The sequence below is a fragment of the Heterocephalus glaber genome, unplaced genomic scaffold (genome assembly GCF_053883595.1).
Source record: "Heterocephalus glaber isolate CG9 unplaced genomic scaffold, H.glaber_assembly_v1.0 deba00001698, whole genome shotgun sequence".
NCBI lineage: Eukaryota > Metazoa > Chordata > Mammalia > Rodentia > Bathyergidae > Heterocephalus > Heterocephalus glaber.
The window spans coordinates 426685-446544 of record NW_028258419.1 but is presented as its reverse complement, the minus strand read 5'-3'; the positions used below and the strand labels follow the sequence as shown (position 1 = coordinate 446544).

The 19860-nt window shown below is 39.7% G+C and overlaps 1 protein-coding gene across 14 annotated transcripts in view; it reads right to left on the bottom strand.

Annotated features, from left to right (window-relative positions):
• Wdfy3 (WD repeat and FYVE domain containing 3) overlaps positions 1 to 19860 on the bottom strand; it is a 304615-nt gene that overhangs the window by 271202 nt on the left and 13553 nt on the right. For 12 of the 14 annotated variants that reach the window (XM_087199311.1, XM_087199312.1, XM_087199309.1 and 9 more), the window contains exon 2: positions 1573 to 1671. The exons of 1 other annotated variant lie outside the window; for it this stretch is intronic. The gene's annotated coding sequence lies outside the window, so the exon portion shown is untranslated. Of the gene's footprint in view, positions 1 to 1572; positions 1672 to 3713; positions 3857 to 19860 lie in introns of all 14 variants that reach the window. One more of the 14 variants, XM_087199310.1, reaches the window with a different exon arrangement.

The following is a 19860-nucleotide window of genomic DNA, read 5'->3' as shown; positions in this document are numbered from 1 at the left end:
CCATTCCTTGTAAAGCCTCTCTACCCACACTAACATGGTTTCCTATTTTCTTCCACTCCCTGTACCCTAAAACTATGCCCTTCAATTTCTACACTTTTCTTGCATTTGCTAATTTTTTTAATATATTGGAACTTAAGATTCACTCGTACAGTTTAAAAAATACAGTTTTACCTCAATATTTATCTCAATTAAAATGCAAGTGCACTTGGAAGGAGTACTACATGCTATTATTAGTTACCTGAATTTTCATTAAGAGTAAGTCAAATCCTTTCCCCAGCACAGGCTTTGGAACAACAGTCAATGTGAAGTCCTTAACGAATCCTCCCCTAGCCCACAGTTGTTCCAGGGGGTCTGACTGAGGAATTGAGTCTGACCTGGGAAATCTGCTGTGTGGTGTCTAAGAGTTAGCCCTTCCTTGGAGTCTGAACTGCCAGTCTGAACAAATCTTGGGAGGGACCATCATCCTTCCCATCACAAAGCATGAATCAGGATGACATCCCCAAAGAGCTGGAGAAGAACGGGACTGAGTGCAAAAGACAAGCACTTTGCTGAGAACCAGCAAGAAACCTGACTCTGCACAGGTCCCCGGTCCTCACTGTGCAGCCCCTCTTTCCTCTGTCCTTGGATGCCAGTGTCCTTGGGCCACTCTCCAAAGCCTGATACCTCCCCTTTTTGGTCAAGCTAATTTCACTGAGTTAACTGCAACCAATATGGACATAACATGGTGAAAGTTACCCTCTCTAAAGCTGAAGAACATTACTGAAGGACTAATAACCTCAGCTAAAAAGTAAACTTTTCAATAACCATAAAGTAAAGTACAACAGTATGGTGGAGGCACCTGGGCAGCCACAGACTCCCCCCCACCACCATGGCCTGACAATGCCATTTATCACCTAAATGAGTCACCTGCAGCACCTGTAACTGCTGTACAATAGATCAAAGAGTTCCAAACCTGTGCTTCAGAAACAAGTAGATAATCCTCAAATCACTACTCTTTGACTTAACAACTCTTACCATGGTACAGAAGCAAGTACATTCACTAGGAAGTTTACTCTGAATTTTGAATTCTGATCTTTTCCTGGGCCAGCGATACGCTACTTTCTCTTGACCTTGGTAGTGGCAGTGAGCCCCAGCCCCCAGCCCCCAGCCAGCCAGGGCCCCTGGGTGAACTCCGACACCCAGTGCAGTCATAGCTTGGGACATTCCCCAAAATGATGGGTTACTCCATCACAACTCGAGAAACATGGTAGATCTTTCCAGAAGAGAATGGAAAAATGATGTTTTAAAAACATGGTTTTTATCCCTTATAGGTCCTATAATAAAAGTTACAATGATTTAAAACCAAAATTAAAATTGAAGATAATTTATTCCAATATACTTTTTTGGTACAAAACTAAAAGCCATCAAAGGAAGTGACTCTCCCTAGTTTTCCAAGCTGTCAGTACTAAGGAGGACACCCTGGGGATCTGCACCACAGCTCAGTGGGCATGGTACTACTCAGCAACAGAGCTGAGACAACCAGGATTCTGTCCCTGGCTCTCCTTCAACACATTAAAATATCCCCAAACTGACCTGATTCTGTGTTATAGGCTGGCATGAACCTGTGTAGAAACCACAGGAATGGCAGGCACTTTCTTCCTGAAGTAGACTTGGAGAAGTACTATTCCTGTACTAAAAGAAAGAAAAAGAAAACTTGGTTAATGTTCAGAATATAAAAAGACTCAGCATCCTGAGTCATTCATATTCAAATGACTCCATAGCTGTTATCTTACTTTAGTAATAGAACACATAAGATCACTTTCAGATAGATAAAAATCAATTATTAAAATCAATGCAATTAGCCTGGTGTGGTGGTGCGTGCCTGTAATCCCAGCACTCAGAAGGATGAGGCAAAAGGATCACCTTGAATTGGAGGCCAGTCTGGGTGACACAGTGAGTTCAAGGCCAGCCTGAACTACATATTGAGACTCTCTCAAAAAACAAAAAAATCCATGAAAAACATAAGGCCATTTGAAGCTCTCCAGACATCCTGTTCAACTTCTTCATTCCACTGGTGAGGACACTAAGACTAGTGATCTCATGCTGGGACTCAGTGACAACACAGCTCTGTAGTGGCAGAGCCAGATTCCAAACCCAACCCAGCACTTCCAGGCCCATATCCTTTTGTACATCACAGCTCATTCTGCCTTCGTTTTAGAGAGAGAAGGGAAATAACAACATTGCTATTTCTCTAGGTACACTCTATTAGTCAAGCATGGAAAAGAAATGTAGTCTGGAGCTGATTAAAATCAGAAAAGTCATTTCCTTATTCAAAGATCATACTCCAGCTTCAAGTTATTTGCCAAATACATTGAATATTTAAATGTTTCTTTTATTTACGATTCAGTATTTCAATATGAGAACACCAGTACCGACCATGAAATCTAGGTTCTGATCTCTCTTAGCTCTGCTCTCAATGAGTTCTCTGGTTTTAGTCTATCACTTCTTTGGCCCCAAAGCTCTTTTATTAAACAATGAGGAGCTTGGACCAATTCCCAGAGGCTTCTAAGTTTAATGTGCACCTAGGAATACCTTCATCTTTAACAAGTCTGCTTTTCTTTTTTTTTGATACAGGGTCTCACTATTTAGTCTGAACTATGTATATATAGCCCAGGTTAACCTCAAACTCACGGCTATTGTCCTGCCTCAGCCCCCGAAGGGCAACAGTCTGCTTTTCTAAGCAACTACTTTGTGTCATATAGCTCTACTTGTTAATCTCTTTAATCATATTATTACCATAGTTCCCCCTCAAAATCATTTAATTATTCAAAAAACTATCCAATGATAGTCTTATTTTGATATCTATCTTACATCCTGGCTGGGTTCTTATTTTATAGGAACCTAGTTAGCAGTGGAAAGATATTCTTTATAAGATGACCTACTAAAAAATAAGCAATCATTTCCTCAAATCATTGATTCAATTATTTATCCAACAAGTTTCTACTATTGACTTATCAAGTGTCAGACACATGCTAGCCTAATGAGACAGAAGGTTTTAATACTGAAACACTGAGAACGACAGTATTTTAGGAATTCAACTGGCCATAGGGGAAGAGGAAGAAATGAGGACATGCCTTCTAAACTGTGATATCGGAGTATGGCTTTATTATTTTTTAACACATTAACTGCTACATACAATAAGTATCTGTAACATGTTTGGTTATATTTGGAACAAAATGAGAATGGACATGTGGGTACCTGCCACCCAACTCAACAAATAAGTGTAAGCAAGTGGTGCTGCTCTGTCGATCTGCCACCCTCCACCGCACACCTGTCGTCCTCTCATCCCTCCACCCTCTGCAATCCATTATTTTTATCACTTTTTTAAAAAAGCATATCACATATTTACACATCTCTCAACAATCCTGGGTGCCATTTTGCTTGTTTCCAATTGCAAAAAAAAATTATATCAAACAGCTCCTCTCATAGGATTTGATGTTTTCATTCAATACTATGTTTCTAAAATTAATCCACATTGCTGCCTGTGGCTGCAGTGCATCCATTTTCCCTGCAGAAGAATACTGTGTGTGTAAATGTATCACAGTTTAATTATTCATCCTCATCAAGAGATCATATTTTTGTTTTGCTATTATAAACATTTCTGTTAGGAAAGTGTCTTTTTTTTTTTTTGAGTCAGGGTCTCAGGATGTAGTCCAGGCTGGCCTTGAACTCACTGTGTAGCCCACGCTGGCCTCAGGATCCTCCTGCCTCAGCCTCCCAAGTGCTGGGATCACAGGGTGCGCCACCACATCCAGCTCAGGAAGGTGTCTCTTGACCCACACACACCACAGTTTCTCAGAAGTACGGGAGTATATGCCTGAATCAAGAAGCATGTGTTATATTCAATTTTTCATGATGATACTAATTTTTATTTCCTCCAAAGTGTTTGGTAATTTATAATCACACCAGCAGCAGTCAGTCCATGCTAATCCACATCCCCTCCAACATTTAATAACACCAATTTGTTAACTTTAGGATAGAAAATGGCATTTAATTATAGTCCTACTTTGCATTTTCCTGCTGATTAATAATGCTAAGCATTTCTTCCGGTCTACTGGCTAACTCATGCTTCCTCTGATGAAATGTGTACATATACCTTTTACTCATTTTCCTCCCAAGTTGTTTGCCCTTTTCTCACCATTTCATAGAAATTTTATGTGTATTTTGGATGCTGACTCTCTGGTTTTACCAGTTCTAAATTACCAGAATGTTTAGACAAAGAAGCAGGAGCAGGAAGAGCAGGAAAAAGACAACTGGAAAGAGCAAACTAGAGTACCAGCGTTTTTCTCCACCCATTTTGTTTTGGTTTGTTTGGCTTGTTTCTTTGAGACAGGGTCTTGCTGTACAGTTCAGGCTGGCCTTGAACTCGCTACCTAGCCCAGGCTGGCCTTGAATTCCCAGCAATCCTCCTGCCTCAGGTGTGCACCACCATGTTTGGCTCTCCACCCATTTTAGAATAGTAATGTAATCTACAGATACAATCAAGTGCCAGAAATGTAAAATAACATATAATCAATCCAGCTTTACCATTTTCATTTTTTTTGTATATCATCTTATTGGTACATTTTAGGTCTACAATATAATAACATTCATCATTGGAGATATCTACCTTTACATACTCTCTTGGTTCTTATTTTTTTTCCCTTCCCCTGCCCTCCCTTCAACCCCTCCATCCCTCCCTATTTACAAAGACTTTGTTCCCTTTTTTTCATTTTCTCATATTAATTCCACCCATTCTTTCCTTTCTCCTCCCCCTCCAACTTCCCCTTCCCCTTTGCCCCTTTTCCTATTTCACATTATCTATTATACCTTTAGTTCTTATTTATACTTTCAGTTTCTCACACTAGAGAAACTATTTGGTATTTACACGTGTGTCCTATTTATTTCACTTAAGAGTATCGCCTCAATGTGCATCCATTTAGCAATCCAAAAATGGGCATCTGAAATGAACAGACATTGCTCATACAAAGAAGTAGAAATGGCAAATAAACATACGAAAAAATGTTCAGCATCACAGGTCATTCGAGAGATGCAAATGAAAACAACACTGAGATTCCACCTCACTCCAGAAAGAATGGGTGCTATCATGAAATCAACCAATAACAAATGCTGGTGGGGCTGTGGGGAAAAAGGAACCCTGCTCCACTACTGGTGGGAGTGTAGACTGGTGCAACCTCTGTGGAAATCAGTATGGAGATACCTCTAAGAACTAGGACTGGAAGTCCCATTTGACCTAGCTATTCCCCTGCTGGGGATCTTCCCCAAAGAATTAAAAGAATCATATCACAGTGATATATATGCACCCATGTTCATAGCAGCACAGTTTGTAATAGCTAAAACTTGGAAACAGCCCAAATGCCCATCAACTGGAGACTGGATCAAGAAAATGTGGGGTTTTTTATAAAATGGAGTAATACTCAGCCATCAAAAATGAGAAATTAGAGACATTTATCATTTTCATTGTAATGTAAACTCAGCCAAGAACAAATGCTGTGAAATGATTTCAGGACATTATAATTACAATATGCAATGTAATTTTCAGGGACTAAGTTAGACAATTTAGACAAAGTTCCCATTTTGACCCTGACATTTTAGTTATATATTTTAACATACATTTTAATGTCATGCTTTCCTTGCCTCTAATTTAGAGTAAGTCACTTTTGTTGTCAAAGGGGTAAGTTTAAATGTATACACACAAATGCAATAAAACTGATTTTCAATACTAAATTATATAAATTAGAACGACACAGACAGCTGAACACCAGACTGTGCTACCCCTCCTTGGGCCTCTGAGTTGACTTTCGTATACTTAACATGCAAATTGTGCTGGGTAAATTCTAAGGAACTTTGAATGAGTTACGCTCTTTGGCTTGAAGATCAATGAGAAAAAAAATTCCCAGTTAGTTCTGAAAGAAGTTTAGGAGTCTCTCTCTAAGTTTATACAAAGTAGACAGTTACACTATATAATAAAAAAATGGCAATTTTCTGCAAGAAAATTTTAGGGGCCGGGGATTTAGCTCAGTGGTTCTGCCACCTGCCTGGCAAGCGCAGGGTCCAGAGTTCAATCCCCTGTACCAAAAAGAAAGAAAATTTTAATAAGCATTTTATAATCATCCTGTGGCTTCCCAGGGCTCATGGTAGATCATGTCATGAAAAGCATCAGGAGAAAAAGAAATCGAAGGCCACATAAGATCTGTACCACTTTAATACTGACCTTGATTCCTACACAAGCAATCAGGAAAGAAGATCCAGAATCTCTGGAGCTAGCTGCCTACCAGCCTGAGTCTATATCCTCTACCCTAGCTCCAGGGACACATGGAAGTCTAACTCCACCACTATTCCCCTGCTCATTCATATGCCAGGTCGCTGCTCTAGTAAGCCTCACTTCCCTCTTCTACATCATTAACTTGCTCCTTCCGATAAAGCAAAGTCACTGGCAGATCCATGTCCAATTACTAGAAAACAAACAACCAAGGTTAATTCTTTTGATTCCCTTTGTGGCAAAATGTCACAGATGCATACTCCCTTTATGCGAGTTGTGCTTCCCTTCAAATTGTGCTCTCTCCAATTAGACCTTTACTCCACTCCCGCCACTGAAACATGAAAGTGACCAATCACCTACAGACAGTTAAATCCAAAGCCAGTCAGTTCTCATTGTTTCTAACCTATCAGCAGCGCCTGGCAGAACTTCAGCCCCTGATAAGCTTTCCCTCCCTGGCTCCTAGGCTCTCCCTTTCTTTCACCCTGTCTCACTGGCGGCTCCTTCTCAGCCTTTTATTGGCTCCTTCTCTCACCCTTCACCTCTAAAGTTCAACTTCTTACTCTTTCCCTCTAATCCAACAGCATATACTAGTGACCGCCCATAAAGTATGTCCAGAACCCGACCACCTCTCACCACCTACACAGTAGCTATTATGGTCAGTCTCACCATCTCTCACTTGGGTTTTTAGCATAGTTTAGTACTGACCTCCAGACTTCCGTCTTTGCCCTACCTCATTCCCTTCTCATCAAAGCAGCCAGAATGAGCCTAACACATAATTCATGTAATGTACTATCAGCTCCTCCCACTCCCCAGTGGCTTCTAGATTCATTTAAGAGTAACTGATTTTGGCTTTTGAGACAAGGTGTCACTGTGTAGTCTGGGTTGGCACTGAGCTTGCTGTATAGCCAGTCTGGCCTTGAACTAATCCTCCTGTCCCAACCTTCCTTGTGCTGGGATCACAGGTCTGTGCCACCATGCCCAGCAAAAGCCAAAGGTTTTTTTCTTAAGTGGCATAAACTTTGGCTCCCACGACCCTCTTCTTGCTGACCCCTTGCTAAGCTGTTTACAGGCCAGGCCCATCTCTGCCTCAAGGACTTTGTACCTGCTCTTTGGCTGACAACTCCTTCCATTAGACTATCTCTGCAGGCATCACCCTCCCTATCTTCAGATCTGTGCTCAAATGTCTTCAGGCAAAATCCTTCTAATCCACTGTATTTAAAAATTCACTTAAACTACAACACATCTGCTCCCAGTATTCCCTAAGTCCCTTCTCTGGTTTTTCTCCAATGCTACCAAGTAACATTCATTTCTCTTACTCTGCCTGTCCTCCCTCAGAAAAGTGAAACCCAAGCGGGCAAGAATTATGTTTTGTCTGGTGCCTAGGAAGGGGCTGGCACATCGTAGGCATTCAATAAACACTATGAACAAATGAATAATTACTCTTAGGGCTAAATCATGGAAATCTTTCTGAGTTTTAAAACAAGATAATCTAGCCAGGCATGGTCTAGCACGCCTGTGATCCCAGCACTGGGGCAGGAGGATCACTGTGAGTTCGAGGCCAGCCTGGGCTACATACCAAGACCCTGTCTCACCAAAAACAACACACATACACACACAAAACAAGATAATCTAAATAATCAGATGATAACAATTAAACTCTTTATGTAAAATAATCCAAAATTTATTGAAAAGATGTCATAAAAATGCTAACCTGAAGACTAGTAGACGCACAGCTCATACATAGTCCTAAAAACTTGATGTTATCAATGGAATAAAATTTCAGTTTTAGATTCCAACAATGCACAGAATGACCCATTTATTTTCTATAAACTGCTGTCACATTCAGCAATGGGTGGCTTTCAGACACATATCACTGAACATGCGAAAACACTATAAACGTGTTCATTCCACACTCGTTCCACACAAAGAACCAAGCTCTTTGTAAGTGAACAAAGTCTATAAATAAAGGTCAGATATTTTTAAGTGTTTTAAATATTTTGGTTGGGAATCATTTTAAACTTACAGAAAAGTTGCAAACAGTATACAAGAAGACAACAATACCCAATCGCATTTATTAAAGTCACCCGCTTTGTCATTTGTGTACGTGTGTCTGCTCCCACTGTCCTGACTTTCACAGACACACACTGATTGTTTTTTCCTGAGCCAGCAGAGGATAAACTAGACACATCAGAGCCCTTTGCGCCTCTGCTTCAATGTTCATTTCCTTAGGGATAATCTGCTTTATAAACAAAGCAGAGATATCAACTTCAGCCAATTTGACCATGTTCTAATATTTTCCTCTACTAAGTCTGTACTTCAATTCTCAATTGTCCCAGTAATATCTGGCACAGGATCTAGTTGGGGTCAGGCAGCACAGTTTGCGGTTCTGTCTTAAGCTTCCTTTAATTTGCAATACTTTCAGCCTTTCTTCACCTTTCCAGGCATTAACCTAAGAACACAGACCTCCTGCAGACATGGCTCGTTTTAGATTTACCTGATGTCTCCTCCAGACCAGGCTCAGGCTATGCAATCTTGGCCAGAATACTTCACAGGAAACAATCCTGCATGCCCTCCAGGTGTCACATCTGGAGTCTCAAAGTGACCATCTGCCCAGATTATTGTTGGATCTCCCCAACAATATAATCACTATTTTATCCTTGCAAATCACACATAGCCTGTTGGGAGAGGTTTCAGGATGTTGGACCCTGTTCCTCATTTACAGGTCCCCCAATTTTGTGACGATTCTTGCCCTCCCTAATCTTACCATGCTAATTTTCAACTCTATTGCTTAGAATTCATTCACTTATCCACCAGTTTATTTTAATTATGGATTAACTGGTGTTTTAATGGTTCATTATTACACTTATTTGAGGATTAAATTATTACTGATTTTAGATAGGGAAAATACCAACAGGCTTCTTGTGAGATGCTAACATTAAAAACAACAACATCAAAAAACCACTTGTTTTTAACATTAAAAAAAATTCCATGCTCACCTGAAATATACCTTGCCCAGCCTGGAACCAACTATTTCTCTCACAACTGATTCCTTTGAGTTGGGAACATAATAGAGAGTAAGATTTTGGAGTTAAGTGTGTTCCTTGCTTCTTAGCTTTTTTTCGGGACTCAGCTAGGAAATGTATGTACTGTATATATACCAGTTGTTACAGTATATAATGGTATATGAGTATGTTTCGGTTTGTGTCTAGATCTGCCCCCAAAGCCTCATACAGTCTTAGGTGGGGCTTTTCAGAGGTGTCTGGAGCTAGAGTGTGTGACACTGGGATTGATTCATGGTGCAATGCTAGGATTAAGGGTGCTGGGATTAAGGGTGTGTGATTACTAAATTAATCCACTGATTGGTTTGGCACCCCCCCTAAAATGAGTGCCCTAGATAGAATATAAAAGGGGCAGAAAGAAGCTGCCAATGCCACTAGTAGTTCGCTACCTTCTACCTGCTATAAACTGTTTCTCCTCTGCCATGCCACCCTGCCTTGGAGCCAGCCAACCACGGACTGCAACCTCTATAAACTGTGAGCCAAATAAACTCTTCCTTTAACTTTGGGTGTCAGATATTTTGTCTCGGCAACAAGAAAAGTAACCAAGACACCAGTATATATGTATATATGCACACATACATACGTATGCATATAAATGTGTGTTTAAGTCCATATATACATATATATTACACATATTATATATATGGACACATATATGCACATATAGGTATTGGTTTAAGATAAAGAATTTACACTCAATTCCAACTTATCCCTTTAATATTTAATATTGCCTCCTCCATCCCATATTTGTATGTTCTTCCTTCCTCAGGGAAAATCCTTCCTCCAACAACTTCAAAACATTTACCCATCCTCAATATACCTAAAAATGTCCCAGAAGTACTTTGGCCATATAAGTATAAAACATAAATATAGTAGAAAGAGTTCAAGATTGGTTTTCAAAGCCTCCCTCTCAGCTTTGCCCAAGCTGAGCATAAATACTGAAATACTGTGTTAATAAATTACTTAGATTACTTTTTGTCCTCTTTAATGTGGGCACAGTACTAATTTAAAATACAGTCAAGTTCATTTGGTTTAGTGAGTTAGGATTTTCTCAATTCCTATTCTCATTTGGAAAATAGCAGCTTTGAAGTGCCAAAATATATAAAAAGATTTAACTTTGAAGTGTCATTTCCTCCTATAAACCTTTGATCCCAATACTTCCTCCTTTTTATAAAAATCAAGTAGATCTATTTTCTTTATTTTTCTCTTTTGTCTTCTATGAAGGATATTCATACTATACTAACCAGCTGAGTCCAGACTGGAGGAAAATCTTCCCAAAACGTTTCATAAGACCAGTAATACCAAGTACCAAAAGTTCATTCCAAAGCCAGACAAAGAGATTAAGAGAAAAGAAAACCAGAAATCTAATATTCTTTGTGAACACTGGCCAAGAAATTTTACCAAAGTCTTAGCTAACTAAACCTGGCAATATATAAAAGGGAGTTCATATCACAACCAAGTGGAGATTATCCTGGAAATGCAAAGCCAATTCAACATTCAAAGAATTAATATAATTCCGCATATCGACAAATTAGAGAAGAAAAACCATATTATCTTCAATTGAAATTTTAAAAAAACTCTGACAAATTCTGGGCATAGTGTTACTTGCCTGTAATCGCAGCACTCAGAAGGCTGAGGCAGGAGGATTGCTACAAGTTCGAGGCCAGCCTGAGCTACACAGTGAGTTCAAGGCCAGCCTGAACTACATAGCAAGACCCTGTCTCGACCCCAACTGCTCCCCCAAGCATCTGACAAAATCAATATCCATTCAGGACAAACCCTCTTACTATACTAGAAAAACAAAGAAACAAACAAACAAAAACAGAAAATTAACCCCAAAAAACAGCATCTTTAAAACAGATACAGCTAAAAAAAAAAACAAAAACAACAACAGATACAGCTAACATGGTATTTAATTGGTGGGAGACTGTCCTTAATATTATACTGAAGGCCTAGTTTAGAAAAAGAAGCAAAAAATATACAGTAGAATGAGAAGAGACAAATAAATAAAACTGTTTATTCCAGGAAATATGATTATCTATAGACAAAAATCCCAAAGAATTGACATAAGAAAGTCTACTGTAATTGATAAGGGCACACAGATAGATCCAATAGCCAGACACATTTACTATAGCACCCAAAACATGAGATACAAAGGGTTAAGTCTAAATTTATGCTGAAGATTTGTATTCCAAAACACACTGTAATAGGAAGAATGAGGATTTAGTTGCAACCCCCTCATCTTGTTTGAGTCTTTACTCTTACCAAGCTGAGGTTAAATACTCAAATACTGTGTTAATAAATTGCTTAGATCCACTCTGATATTCAGGCCTGCAGAGGTAACTCAGTGGTAGCGCTGGTGCTAGCGTTCGTGAGGCCCTATCAGGGTGGTGAACCTATGGCACATGTGTTATTTGTTCTTCTTTTAAGGCAAAAGATGTCACTGTACAAGTTGTTTTTGCTAAACTAAAACCTCAGTATTCAGGTTTCATTGCAGCATTGCTGCGTTGGCACTTTGCGATAAATCAGTAGGCTTTGGGTTGTGGTTTGGGCACTAGCCTCTAAAAGGTTTGCCATCACTGCCCCAGCTTTTATCACAAGCACTGCCAAAAAAAAGAGTCAAAAAACTATCTTGAAAATGATAAAACACTGATTAAATAAATAAAAGATGAATCCAAGACGACCTAAGTAAATGGAGATATAGTCCATGCTCATAGACTGAGAGACAATATAGTCAAGATATTGCTTTTCCTTAAATTTATCTACAAATTCAAAGTACTTTTAACCAAAACTACAGTACTTTTTATTTTTATTCTTTTTAATTCCATGGGATGATTCTAAAATTCACATGGAAAAACAGGGAAATTAAAACAAATTTTGGAAATTTTGAAACCAAAGTTGGAAGACTCATCTGATTCAAGACTTGTAAAGCTACCATTAATAAGACAGTGTGGTACTGGCTAAAGGACAGACCAAAGAAAGAGACAGCAGAAATAAACATGTGTATATGATCAACTGATTTTTAACAATTCGGTGCAGAAAGAAAACCTTTTCACCAACACTACTAGAACATTTCAATATCCACATGTAAAAACACAAAACAAAACAAAATAAAGGGCCAGAGATTTAGCTCAGTGGTGCCAACCGTGCCTGCCTCGCAAGCACAAGGTCCTGAGTTCGATCTCCTGGTACCATAAACAATTTTAAAAAATAAATTCAACCAACCCAGACATCTCTTTATATGCAAAATTTAATTCCAAATAGAACACAGAGGTAAATGTCCATCCTCAAATTTTTTTTTCAGGTAAAAAAAAAGCAGGTGCAGTGCCACTGAGCTACATCCCCGACCCTCCATCCTAAAACCAAGACTTTTAGAAGAAAATTTAGTGTAAAATCACTGAGCCAGGTGTGGCAATGTATGGCTATAATCAGCAGGTGAATTACAAGTTTGAGCCCACCCCAGGAAAGTCTGTGACTTAGTGAGACCTTGACTGAAAAGTATTTAAAAAGGGGTGGGGATATAGCATGTAGCTCACTGTGAAAGCCCTGGGCTCAATTCCCAGTAACACACACACACACACACACACACACACACACACACACACACACACAGGCAAGGTAACTTTGGGTTAGGCAAAGAATTGTCTGATAGGACATTAAAAAGCCAAGATTTAGCTCAGTGGTTTCGCCACCAGCTGCGTAAGCGCAAGGACCCGAGTTCGATCCCCGGTACCAAAAAAAAAAAAAAAAAAAGTATAAACCATAAAAGAAAAAAAAAAATCAAAATGGTCTTCTGTCCTTCAAAAGACATTGTTGTAAAAATAAAAAGAAGCCATAAAATGGGAAAAATTATTTAAAAAACACATACCAGACTGGTATTCAGAATATAGCATACAACAAACTCTCATAACTCAGTAATAATAAAGCAAGCAAATTAATTTTAAAAGAGCAAGATGTCAACACATAAAACAATACAGATAGCAACCAAGCACATGAGCCAATATTCAACATTACTAATTATGCATGAGAAGCAAATTAAAATCATTTTGAATAATGCTGCTGTGAACGTTAGCCTTTCTGTGGATATATGTTCTCACTTCTCTTGGATGTATACCTAGGAATGGAATTTATAGTTCATAAGGAATACATTTAAATTACAAACAATTTAGCACTGTTAAAGTGGCTATGCCATTTCACTGGCAATGTCTGGAACTTTCGGTTCTACCCATGCCGACAAAACTCTGCATGGTTAGATTTCATCTGTAGCCATTCTAGTGAATGTGCAATGTCCTGTCACTCTGTGGCTTCTTGTTCTAATCCTTTATCCATTTTTTTGACAGGATTCTTTGTCTTCTTATTATTTATTATTTGTGAGAACTCTTTACATATTTTGGGTCAAAGCGTTTGCCAGATATTTACTTTGCAAACATTTTCCCATCTGTAGCTAGCCTTTTATTTTTGTAAATAGTAAATCACGATCATTTTGAGAAAACGTATGAAGTTGTACATTTATTATATATTGCCTTTTACTTACTTATATACCTGACTACATTTTTTCTTTTTTGTTTTGTTTTTTGAGACCAGGTCTCGCTGTGTAGTTCAGGTTAGCCTTGAACTAACTCTCCAAGATTCTCCTGCCTCAGCCTCCCAAGTGCTAGGATTACAGGCGTGTATCACTATGCACAGCAATAAATTTATTCTTATAAAAGAAAGAATAAACTGTTCTTTTAAAAGTGACAAAATCAGCACCTACTAATAAACAGCCTGGAATAAAGCAAACTGGCAGCTTCCAAGACTGAACTTTGGAAAACAAGCCCTTATATTTCTAGTTTCAAGTCCTGCATAGTATTGTGTCCCTATCAGATGCCCAGACATGAAACCTAAAATTAACAGAGGAAAATAACACGTTGAAGCCTTTCCTCCTGCAATTCCTTATTGCAATTTGACCTCTGAATTACAGACATTTCAGATTAGGATACACTGTTACCACTTTTAAATTATAGAGTAAGTTTTAAATGAAAATTTTATGTTGATGGAAAGGTAAAGAAATTCAACCTAAGAGTCATTATATGAAAAAGTAACAATTACAATGATTTTCAGTAAGATCTGACAGTCAAATACATACAGTCAAATAATAAACACAACACATGCTTTTTGCTGAGAGCACAGATACTTTATATAAGATTTCTTACCAGTGCTTAATCATTCTGAGATCATCTCTCCTAACCTTAAGAGGCAAAAATCATGTCCTAGCATCTTTCACATTAACTAAAGTACATTCTTAACAAAATATAAAATATCAATATACAATTTTTTAAAAAAGAAAAGAAAAGCTGCTTCTAAATGCCAACTCTTCTCTTCCTTTCCCTTAACCCAGTGACCGCAAATTAATCATCGTTAACAGGTGGATGTCTTTTTGGATATTTTCTATGCTCAAGAAACAATACATGTGAGATACATGCACACACACACACACACACACACACACACACACACAGGCTATATAGCACATTACCGTTCTAAAGTATAAAATAAAAAAGACATTTTGAAACGAGCTCTTTTATACTCAAGGAACTACAAAATATGAAATGAATAATTAAAAAATTTGAGTCAACTGAGATTAAAAAAAAGTTCAAAGTATATTCACTGGATGTGGCTAAGAATCTTGCATAGATTTTGAGAACTTACAGAACATATTATTAATTTTGTAAGAAACGCTTCTTAGAGGGTTTGGAGAGCCCATTGTCTTTTTTTTCTGTGCCTTAGTCAATGACCTTGAGAAGATAAAAAGCTAAATGACAGGGAGTATCAAGGAACAGCTAATTGAATTGCTCTCTTGCAACAGGGCTGTTATGGCTTAAATCTACATCTTTCCCCAAAGTCTCAAGTGTGTGGAAGGTGGCTGGAAATGAGGCCACCATCCTGAAGGCTGGTTGGGCAGTTAACAGCCAGGCCTGGGGCTGGAGGCATCACCAGGGCTGACCTGGAAGGGGCCTCCCCTTCCCACTCCTTTCTCTTTCCGTCTCCGGGCTGCCATCTGCCATCCTTTGAGCTGGCCAGGCCCTCCCACCAGGTCCTTTCTGCCTTAGGGCTAACCATGGACTGAAACTTTGAGACAAAACAAATCTCTCCTCCTGGAAGTTGTGGATGTTGGGTATTTTTTCCCAGGGCTGAGAAAGTAACTAAGACAAGAGCTGCTACAACTGCAGAGGACCCATTTGCCTGAGCCCAGCATTCAAGACCTCTTCTCCTGCAAGTTAAACCAAGCCCTCCGCATTACTGAAATGGCAGTGGCTCTCCCATGACAAACACCACTTCTAACTCTGCCTCTGCCAGCACCTCTCCCAGAGATTACTGAGTGCCTCACAGAAATCACATGTTTCTAAACTACAGACTCACTTACCAGGGTGAGGGGTCAGTGCCTACATTGCTCCACTCACCAAACGGGAGGAGGTAACAACTTCTTAAGGCTTGAGGTGCACACTACTGCCCCAGCTAAAAGCGGAACCAGGGCACTGTCCTGCAGTACACAAAACAGGCTGTGGGCACCCACCAACATCTGCCATCTCGCCCACCTCTACAGCACACTGGATGTGGCATCCAAATGGCTGACAGTGGTGCAGGCAGCGTCTTTCACCTGCTCTGTGTCTTGCTTCTTGTCTTGAAAACTCTGGAATGACTTTATGTACCTATATCTGGTACTCAGGAGGAAGAACTTATACCGAGAGATAAACTAATAACTGTACTACTGCAAGCTGGGTATGTCACATTCAGTATCATATCCTCATAACAGAAGAAAAACTAGCGAAAGTAGCGGCTATAGAATTGGTTGAAATGACTTTCCCTGGTCATCAAGGGGAAGAGAAGTTTCTCCTATACCTCTGCGGCTAGGAAGACCAGGAAAACCCTTAGGGGAGTCACCAGGAGGCTCTGCTAGTACTGCCAAGCAGTGTTGTTAGTGGTAGACACCACAATTGCACACGGTTAAATACCAGGTCTCAGATGCTCAGGATGAGAACTGAGGCAGCATGCTAGGAGCAAAGCCCTCAGAAGCCAAGATCCCTTCAGAAGGTAAGAGCAATATGACCTCTGAAGACAAACAGGATAGGCTTTGTGTACAGATGCAAAACCGAAAGCTATAGCCATCATTTACATCCTCACTTTTACTCATCACTGGTATGTAACAAACACTCTTGTCTTTCCCTTCAAATGTATTTTCCTTTCATTTCTTCTTCATTTTCCCCAATCATGCAGATGGAAAATCAACAGGAGTTAAATTTAGGCTGTAAAATATCAAGAAGAATTGCAATGAAACATGAGATGCCATGTCACCCACGGTTGGTTGTGCTGTGACACCACCTCTACATGTGGCACCTCTGCTCACATTGGGATTTTGCTCTACAAGAAAAACTGCTTCGGTAGGCAGACAGGAAAACAGGGTTCTTTCTACATGGGTAACTGGGAAAGAGTGAGCAGAAAGAAGGCAAAAGAAAAGGGGTGATTAAACCAGCAAGGGATGCAGTGTTTCACTCCTGGGAAGCTAATCTAGCTTTTGACTTCTTCTGCTTTGAGAATAGCCCCCAGCACACAGAGGTAGAGTCCAGGGCCACAAGTATACAACATAATAACCCTGCATGTCCTGGCTCCAGTAGAGACAGAGACTTGATTGGAACAAGGATAATCTAATCCTTTCTTGCTGAGATACAAAAGTTGACAAGAGCCAAGCACGATAGTACAGGCCTGTAATCCCAGCACTTTGGGAGGCTGAAGCAGGAGGACCACAAATTTGAGCCTAGACTCAGCAACTCAGTGATTTAGCAAGACCCTGTCTCAAAATAAAGTCTTTTAAAAAGGCAGAGATGTAAGGCCCTTGGTTCAATCTCCAGTACTTTCAAAAACTAACAAAACAACTTCTAGCTCTGGTTCTGTCTGTTCAAATCTCACATGTTCAATTCATCATTCCATTGCGGGTACGGGTCCCATAAAGTCTTCCCGCTTCTTATGCTAGTGAATGTCAACTGACTGCAACCAAAAACATGCCAATATGACTGCAAGGAAGTAATGAAACATGAAGGTTTTCATTTTAATGTACCATAAGGAGGCATTTCCTTGCTTCCTCTTACCCTGCTCAGAAACCAAACTTCTAGCAGGATAATCTTGCCTGCATTGTGGTGACATTAGAATTCTCATGCCTAACATGCTTTTTCACATCCTGCTTTTTTGCAAGAGAGCACATTTACTCGACACAGAAGTCGCTCGTTTCAGCAGCAGTTCCCTGTCGAAGGCGCTGCTGTCAGGCATCAGCACTTCCTGGCACCTCGTGACGCCTGCCCGGGCCAAGAACACCAGCTACATGATTGCTGATTAACAGTGGAAGTGATTTTCCCCTTAAAAGATACTTAATGCAAATAAAAGGTGATCAAACCCAGCCTGTTTCTGCTGTCCCTGTGATTTTGCTTCTCCTGTTACTGAAATCTTGTCACCCTTATGGGCCCGTGGCAGTTTTAGCTCCAACAATCAACATCAATATTACCCAGTGTTTATAACCTGCATCACAGGACCGGGGTTTCTAGCTCATTCTGATACCCACCCTGCTATATTCCTGCCCCTTCTGCTGGCCTAGCCCTGTGTACAGCTCAGTTACTGTAAGTAAGCTTTTGTTTTAACACCTGCAGGGGTCCCTAGTCTGGTCCCTGCCTTGTCTCCTCCCTAGCACTGGGACACTGACTTTCAATTTCCAGTCCCAACCCTGAGGACTGGTGTCATATCAAGAGCCCAGGACCCATAGACAAAATTCTTAGAGGCCACTCATACAAATATGGATGCAGGGAGGTCCCATCCACTGGCCATTCACACATATGCACCCTCTTCCCCCAGGGTCTGTGTGCTTCTCCACCCCGGATGTCCATGAACAACAGGTGGAGCAGAGGTCCTCGGGCTCTTCACCCACACGGCCAGCAAAGACATTTCCTGGGTGTAGGTCGTGCTAGACTGGCTCTCACGAAGCACAGCTTCCAAGCATGGACTCCTACTCCATCCTGCACAACAGGAACATCCGCCCTACACTAAAACTCGGGTTCACTCTCTCCTGCCACAACACAACAAGGCCTTACCACACCTACAGAGACAACAAAATAAGTGAACTTGCACAATTTAGAAATACAACGAATAGATAAATAAAAGAAAAATTTATTTTCTAAATCGTAAAAATTGGAAACTTTGTGGTACAGCACTATTAAAACAATAATATAATCAGAAAAGGTTCCCAGATGTTTACACCCAAGATTTTATTTTTCAATCACCAGACTGAAAGTTTTAAAAATAGAGAAAAAGACAATGACCACACTGTGTTTTGTAAACATATTATTACAGCCTATCACCATCTGATTCCCAACCGTTTTAGCAGCAATTTCTTCATACAAAACATATACGGTACATCACAACAATTAAACAGTGTATATTTCTAGTTTCCAGTCATAAGAATAAGTGCCTTGTTAAATTAATTGATCAATTAATCCATGATGAATTCATTTTTTTGTTTTTGTTTGTTTTTGAGACAGAGTATTGCTATGTGGCTCCGGTTGCCCTCGAACTCATATGGAGGTCAGGCTGGCAAACTCATAGTGATCCTTCTGTCTTAGCCTCCCAAGTGTTGGGATTACATGTGCCACCTCACCCAGCTAATGCTGACTTAACCTTTATGAGACTCATAAATAACTTCTAATTCTATGTAGAGCCCAAAATGGAGAACTGTTATTAATATTATACCCTCATTAAAGTGTTTCTTTACTGTCTTTCTTTACAATCTCAATTTCCATCTAAACATTATGCCACAAATAGGACTGTCTTCACTATTAGGAAAAAAAAAATACCAAGGAGCCCAGGATTGAAAGACCAAAATGTGTATTTACCTTGGGCACTTTGCAAAGCCAGCTACAGGAAGGACAAACACCGCGGGCACTGTGGTGCCCCAAATACTGGTTAAGAAGAGCCCATTAAGTGGCAAAACAGATGTTGCAACTGCATTATTTAATAATTATCTACTCACAATCTACACTGTTACTTCCATAAACTTTTGCAATATGAGTTCTTTAAGTAAAGGAATAGCATCTTATCATCCTAGTATTTTTCAGCACACGAAGTGGACACAATAAATTCTTGCTGAATGAAGACAACAAATCAAAGCCTCAGATGGCTGTAAAGGGAGTCAGATGTACTCAGTTTGTCCTGCAATATAATCACTGTGGAACATCACCCACACAGGAGGACCTCACTGTAAGACGTGAGTTCTAAGGAAGTCCTTTTTTCCAAAAATAACTCCCTATTGATCAATAACCCCCAATGGAAAATGCGTCTCACATCAGGGACTAATTTAATCTTATCCTTTCACTGAACAACTATTTTTCCTCTGTTCTAAATTTATATTCCTATAACCTTTTCCTCATTCCAATACCATGTTTAATATTTATCTTTTAGAAGCCTATTTTACCACTTGTTTAT